The sequence below is a fragment of the Bison bison genome, unplaced genomic scaffold, assembly GCF_000754665.1.
Source record: "Bison bison bison isolate TAMUID 2011002044 unplaced genomic scaffold, Bison_UMD1.0 scf7180017864440, whole genome shotgun sequence".
Classification (NCBI taxonomy): domain Eukaryota; kingdom Metazoa; phylum Chordata; class Mammalia; order Artiodactyla; family Bovidae; genus Bison; species Bison bison.
The window spans coordinates 2,043,329-2,051,189 of NW_011495002.1; the positions used below are offsets into that span (position 1 = coordinate 2,043,329).

Sequence of the window (7,861 nt, forward strand, 5' to 3'; positions counted from 1 at the left end):
CTCTGTGCAACTCCATAGATGGCAGCCACCAGGATCCCCCATCCCTGGGATTCTCCAGGCAAGAACACTGGAGTGGGTTGCCATTTCCTTCTCCAATGCATGAAAGTGAAAAGTGAAAGTGAAGTCGCTCAGTCGTGTCCAACTCGTAGCGACCCCATGGACTGCAGTCTACCAGGCTCCTCCGTCCATGGAATTTTCCAGGCAAGAGTACTGGAGTAGGGTGCCATCGCCTTCTCCCCAAAGAGACTAAGTGTTCACAATTAAATATTACATTTCAAAACTATTCATAGTCATCTTTAGCAAATTTACCATACTGTAATTGTGTGAGGTAGAGTTTTAACCTCATTTTCCTTTGGGTGTTATTGATGGAGATGATCATGAATTGTGTGCCTAAGATACATTGATAAGAAGAGGGAAAATTTGTACTCAAGAAATTTGAAATTTCTTCCGTTGAAGGCTCAGAGACCATTCACTGTAATGCCATCAAGTGGCTTAAGCTATGCCTAATAAATCCTGATGAGTTGTTAAAACTGACTTAGTTTTATACAAGACTTGTATCATATTAAATATTTCTTGTCAGACTCACTGGTATGCATTACACATGAGCCTGTGTCTTATTAAATCTAAGTTCAGTTCTTGTTCAAGGCTAGTCACCCAAATGTGATCTCGTTTTTAATTGTGGAATGCCAATGAATGGCTATTCCTGGAGGAAGCTTCCCTTTGGCTTATTTTAAAGCAGATGATGTAAAAATGATTAGCTTAGGAATCAAGAAAATATGTGAAACTACAAGGCATGGAGCCAGTCTCCTAAGTTAGATCCCAAGAAGCCCTTAAAAATATGTGCTGTCATTGCAAAGCACGTTTTTTCCAAGCTAGATGCTAATATTAGAATCTAGCTAAGAAGTTTCTCCCCCCTCACCCTCGTGTTTGCTCTGTACAGATCTGGGGGCATGGGGTGGGTATTAAGATTGATGAAGGCATCAGAGCTTGAGGATTGGGAGCCAGTGTTAGCACTTCTGGGTAATGACAAACCATGCCTTAGTTCTCTGGCTTTATTATATTTATTCTCTCTCTCTTTTTCTCCCTCTCCCTTCCGCCCTTCTTTCTTCTCCATCTCTCTCTTGCATCCTCTCTTTTCTTTCCCAAAACACAAAGTAACAGGTTGGAATGGAAGCACATACTTTTCACAAAGTATTCCCTGCGTTAACTTTTGGGTGGCAAACTGAAAAGAAAGTTATTGCATCTGAACCCTTTACGAGGAAGCTACGGTGGAGAAACTTATACTTCCTGGTCCTGGTCGGCATCGAACCTCTAGCTCATGTTCCAAAGGACATTTTACAATTCGGTCCAAAACGGAAACAATAAAGGATTGTCCACAGCCTGGATTTAGCATCCTCGTACATCTTGATTTTACTTTCTCAGTAGTGGGATTTTACAGCTCTCAATCTAAACCACACCAAGAAGCCAGCCTGAACTGTCAAATCTGTCCAGGGCTGTAAAACGGTTTTGGTAAAAACAGGGCAAACATCTCTGGCCACTGGCTTTCATAAAGAGAGCCATCCGAAGAACTGCAGTAACATAGGGACTATTTAAATTCTTGTTTTAGCCCTTTCTCTCGTGCGAGTTTGTACCGGAGAAGAGAAGGCCAGGGCAGACGTTTGGTGAGATTTCGGGAGTGCCTTTAGTTCTGTTTCTGTCGTCCCTGTCTCTGCCTGTGCAAGGTGATCATGATAATCCCATCCCATTAGAAGGAGTTCAGCCCCCCATCCCTCACTCTGAACCTCCCAAGTTCATTCACTTTGCAGCCGCCAGAATCATCTTTCAGAACAAAGATCTGTCATTTTCCTACTGGAAAACCATCCAGTGATTTCCTAATTCATATACATGGATGCATAGAGCTAAATTCTTTACTATTTGGCCTCTAGGTGCCAAATAATTTGACCCAGTTCCCTCCATCTCCCCAGTTTCTGGAACAGAGCTGGCCAATTCCAAGGTCAGGACCTTTATAGATCCCAAATCCTTGATCGAAAGTGGATTAGTCTCTTCTCTTTGCATGACCCACTCCAGGGACCTTTAGATTTCAGCTCAAAGATTCTCAACTCAGCAAAGCCATCCATGACCCCTTCCATTTCATAAACTCTCCATTTTTTTTCAGTAGTATCCTATGGTGCTTTCTCCAGGTACTTGTTCAGTTTTGAAATTCTGTGTGTGTTTATTTTGGTTTCCTCTGCTTCCCTGGAAGTGGGGACCTGGTTTGCTTTATTCACTGTTGTAAATCTCAGCTTGGGGATGGTGTGTGGTATTGAGGTTGCATGGCCAGGTTCAAGTGTCCAGTAAGTTAGGTACAACTTTTACAGACATCCCATTTTACAGATGAAGAAACTGAGGTGCTGCTGCTGCTGCTGCTCAGTCGCTTCAGTCGTGTCTGACTCTGTGCGACCCCATAGATGGAAGCCCACCAGGCTCCGCCATCCCTGGGATTCTCTAGGCAAGAACACTGGAGTGGGTTGCCATTTCCTTCTCCAACGCATGAAAGTGAAAAGGGAAAGTGAAGTCGCTCAGTCGTGTCAGACTCATAGCGACCCAATGGACAGCAGCCTACCAGGCTCCTCCATCCATGGGATTTTCCAGGCAAGAGTACTGGAGTGGGGTGCCATTGCCTTCTCCAAACTGAGGTACAGTGAAGTTAAATAATTTCTTCGGAGTCTCGGAACTCATAGGAGATAAAAACATGATTTGTTGAATGTTGATTTGAATGAAAGAGTGAATGCATCTTTATTAATCTAATGTGTGCCTTCTAGAGACAATGGTTTTAGAGATTAAAAAAGGAAACCTGAGAATGGATCAGCTCAAAGAAAAAGTCATTAAATAGAATGTTTTCTTAGCTAAGGTGAAAGCTCTTCTTTCATTCCCCCATCCCCAGCTGTTTAGCATATGTTTTTGTTTTTCATACTTTTTTTTTTTTTGGTTCCTAAAAACTCTCTAAGTTCTGGGATCCTTGTCAGAGCCTCACTGTTATGCCAGGCTGAAACTCAGCCACCCATATTTGCTCATTTTGCATCAGATTTACTGTCCAGCTGAGGCACAACTGTGGCTGCTGAGTTGAAACTAGACTTCTCCTTTACAGCATTATGTCTGATGTAACGCTGAAGTCAAAGATTTATCATTCAGTGTTGATAGGCTATGGGGAGACCATTGTGTGATTTATTTACTGTCAGAACGAAATGGTCAAATGTTCAAAGTGAACGCTATTATTCCCCAAATAAGTTATCACTTTAAAAAATATTTTAGTTTCATTTTACTACACATTTTATAGTATTGATGTGTCAATCCATGGCTGGTCATAACAGAAGAACTGTGGCATGAGACAAAAGTGATGTTATAATCTCAACTGAATAATAGTTTGTGTGTGACGAGGAGGGATATATCTAGTATAAAGTCATACATACACGACTTTGCTCCCAGTTATAAATGTCCCTCTGACCTCTGTCCATGTTCCATTTCCATGCAAACAAAGGAATAATTATTTTAATATGAGTTTTTGAAGGCCAGTGCCATCAGAACCTCCCTTTGTTTAAACTTGGAAGATTTTAGTTCCATTTTTCTTTTTAAAAACTTAATTAGCTTCCTTTTCATCTTTCTTTTGGTATTGTTAAGCTGTTGATTCTTTATTCTTCATATGGAAATCATTGAACTAGTACGGATCACAAAAACCTCTTTCCTAACATAAATTGCAAAAGGTTTCTTGTTGTAACTAATGGAATTAGCTACAAAATATATTCGATGAGAAAGAAGGATGAAAATATAAGCAGAAGAATAGCAAGAAACCCCATGTTCTTGACCTGAGCACCCAGTAAGTAGCCTTGGGGATCAGTCAGCAGCTTCTTTGCCCCTGTGTGCCTGGGTGGACCTGGTCCCCGCGGTGTGGGGACCACGTTGCTGCATATTTGTGCTTAAAAAGCTTTGATGAGTTGCAGTATTTCCCTATTAGTTCTTTAAATCAGAGGGAATGGCTTTGGAAGCTATCCTCAAAGAAGCGTGGAAAATAGGTTGCCTTCTGGTGGCAGTAGAGTCCGACCAACACATGGCCCGGGCAGCTGGTTTCGTTCTCTGAACATCCCTCTAGGGTTTGCCAAGCCAGCCTCGGGCTTAGCCAGTGAGTCTTCATCACTGTCATCGGAGGTGGTGATGTGCAGAAGAGATTCAGACAGTGGCTATGAACCCTGCAGCCATGTGGTCAAGTGGCTTCTCCATCTGCCCTACAGCTAAGGAATAGATTGTGAAGACATGACCGAAGCTTGACCTTCTGTGTTTAAAATGGGAACCCAGATTGGTCCTTCATTCACCATCCTGAGTCTGTGCCTTTTTTTTTTTTAAAGGATTGATCTTTCTTTACAACATGTTTTAAGACATCTTTGATCTTGAGGGACAACAGTGGTTATAAAGACATGTGTGGAAAAGGCAAGTGGTGGAAGGGAAGACCGTGAGTGCCAGATGGACCTGATCTATAGGGTGAAGAGGAAAAATAAGAGCATTTTGACAACCACACAGGCATGGGGAGAATGCCAAGAGGGAGAAAGGCATGCATGAGAGGGACTAGAATCTGTTTTCTGGCTGCTTCTGGGTGTAGGCACGGTTCAACTGCTCACATACATAGGCTAGGCAATGTTTACCCTTCTGAACATTTGAGAAGATCATCTGGGCCGTCTGCCTCACCCTGACTGCCCAATCCCAGATTTCTCGTGTTTCCACTGGACTCACATCTCTCGAGCCCCTTCATCTCTCTGCACCTGCCGCTGCTACTTCGAGTGACATCTTTCCAACCACTCTCACTACCTCCAGCTGTACAGTCTTGGGTCTGTTCTCTAGACAGCAGCTCATCCTTCCTTTCAATTATCTGATATGCCTTTCTGCTTGTTCAAACTTTTCAAAGGTGCCTACTGCTCTCTGGATATAGTTCAAGTTCCTCACCAGGATCTGTGACACTTCAAGATTCCTGACCATCTCCCACCTCCTTCCCTTCCTTCATCTTCTGTAGCCCCACTAGATTTGCTGTGGTTCTTGAGAGCTCAGTGTTCCCTTTGGCATGTACATCCTTTATTCTGCTTGGGATGGGCCCTCATATTGTCTACATTTCCAGATCACCAATTCTCCCAGCCAAATCTGAGCCAGGTGGACCTATGGTGAACTATGGAGCCCCTTGTAGGGATGATTACGTTTATTGGGTTAGTCCTCCATGGACTGTAAATGTCTTGAGAGCAGAGATGCTGTTGCTCTTAGTTTCCTGGCTCCTAATATCTGATCATTAAAGTAGGGACCAAGTCTGTATCTGTTGTATAAAGTAATGAGTCAGATAGCTTTGTTTGGGAAAATGCTTCTGTTCAGTTAACAGTTGCATTATTGTTTTACTTCCTGACTCTTTTCCTGTCTGTCTTTACAGCATGAAGAATTCTGTAAAGAAGGTGTATATTTTTGTAAGTGAGTCTTGGACCACACTGACCACAGCTTATCCTTTTTATTCCCTTAATGTGTCAAAGACTCAAATCTGATTTTCTTGGGTCTCAGCATCTCCCCAGACCTGAATAAATAAGACACTATTTTTTCTGTAAGTGGTAGCAGGTTGAGATAGTTCAAGACTAAGACTGGAATTTTACAGGTCATGGGGGGAAGGCATTAGAATGCAAATTTTAGCTTATAAGATGGAAATATTTTCTTGTTTAGGGCTCAGACAAAGAGGGAAGCTCAGAGTAGCAGAAAGCTTAGGAATAGACCGAAGTTGACTCTGTAAGTGTCAGCTTCCATTTCTGTCTCCACTTGGCAGGGCCAGGAGCTCAATGACATCAGTCTCCTTTGCCCCAGACATTGTAAAGTGAGTCTTGAAATTTGTGAGGAATGAGATTGGCCCGATCGTTAGCCATCTGCCTTCTGTGGAAGGAGGGTCTTCTGAAGCCCACTGCATTGAAAGCATCTCAGAGACTCACAGAAATATTTGGGCTCAACAAGTACTCATTGAACACCCACTAATGTCTATGCTCTGAGATTCCTGTGCTCTGAGGAAATTGGGGTTCAGAGAACATCATTTAACTAGAAAATTCTGGAACTCAGACAAGACTCTAAGTCTTCTTTCTGTTCATTCTCTGCTCCGGTTTAATGTCCACCTCCAAACTCATTGTTATCCTTTTAATTTATGGTGGCACGGAGTCACAGAGAAGAGGTTCGGAATCCCATGGACCTAGTTCTGCTCTGGGATGGAATTGCACTGTGACCACGGGAAAATTAAACTTCTCTGCTCCAATTCTGGTACCTTGGGAATGAAGGTAATAAGGCTTGGTTCATAATATTGTTGAGAAGATTGCACTAGATTTTGTGTTATAAAATCCCTATCTATGTTGCCTGACAACATCATAGATAGTCTTTCCTCCTATGTTTATAATGCCTAAAATCCACACTGTTTAGCCATTTAAATTCAGGCTCCTCATTTAAAATGTGGGTCCCCCTGAAAGCTTTGTGTTAACATTTGCCCCTGCATATGTTTTAGAGTAACTGATTTGGAAACCGCAGTCATTAGAAAGAAGGGGACATCTGTCTACCATTTTGCTCTAGACCTTAGTCCTTGTATTTTTGTTTTCTCCATTGACTAAAAAATTGAAATTCTGTAAAGTAAAGTAACTCAGACAAAGACAAATACTGTATGGTATCCCTTATATGTGGAATCTGAAAAGTGATACCCATGAACTTAATTACAATACACAAATAGACTCACAGACATAGAAAAAAAATTATCATTACCAAAGGGGAAGGGAGAGAAGGGACCAATTAGGAGTTTGGCATTAAAATATACACACTACTGTATATAAAATAGACAACAAGAACCTACTCTATAGCACAGGGAATTATATACAATAGCTTTAGTAAGGTATAATGGAAAAGAACCTGAAAAAGAATGTGGGTATGTATGTATCAGTTCAGTTCAGTTCAGTTCAGTCGCTCAGTCGTGTTCGACTCTTTGAGACCCCATGAATCACAGCACACCAGGCCTCCCTGTCCATCACCAACTCCTGGAGTTCACTCAAACTCATGTCCATCGAGTAGGTGATGCCATCCAGCCATCTCATCCTCTGTCATCCCCTTCTCCTCCTGCCCCCAATCCCTCCCAGCATCAGGGTCTTTTCCAATGAGTCAACTCTTCACATGAGGTGGCCAAAGTACTGGAGTTTGAACACCCAGGACTGATCTCCTTTAGGATGGACTGGTTGGATCTCCTTGCAGTCCAAGGGACTCTCAAGAGTCTTCTCCAACACCACAGTTCAAAAGCATCAATTTTTTGGCACTCAGCTTTCTTCACAGTCCAACTCTCACATCCATACATGACCACAGGGAAAACCATAGCCTTGACTAGACAGACCTTTGTTGGCAAAGTAATGTCTCTGCTTTTGAATATGCTATCTAGGTTGGTCATAACTTTCCTTCCAAGGAGTAAGCGTCTTTTAATTTCATGGCTGCAGTCACCATCTGTAGTGATTTTGGAGCCCAGAAAAATAAAGTCTGACACTGTTTCCACTGTTTCCCCATCTATTTCCCATGAAGTGATGGGACCAGATGCCATTATCTTCATTTTCTGAATGTTGAGCTTTAAGCCAACTTTTTCACTCTCCTCTTTCACTTTCATCAAGAGGCTTTTTAGTTCCTCTTCACTTTCTGCCATAAGGGTGGTGTCATCTGCGTATCTGAGGTTATTGATATTTCTCTCGGGAATCTTGATTCCAGCTTGTGCTTCTTCCAGCCCAGTGTTTCTCATGATGTACTCTGCATATGTTAAATAAGCAGGGTGACAATATACCAGCCTTGATGTACTCCTTTT

The 7,861-nt window shown here is 42.3% G+C and overlaps 1 protein-coding gene across 1 annotated transcript in view; it reads left to right on the forward strand.

The window, feature by feature from the left end:
- Positions 1-7,861, forward strand: part of FBXL7 (F-box and leucine-rich repeat protein 7) — a 469,193-nt gene that overhangs the window by 98,441 nt on the left and 362,891 nt on the right.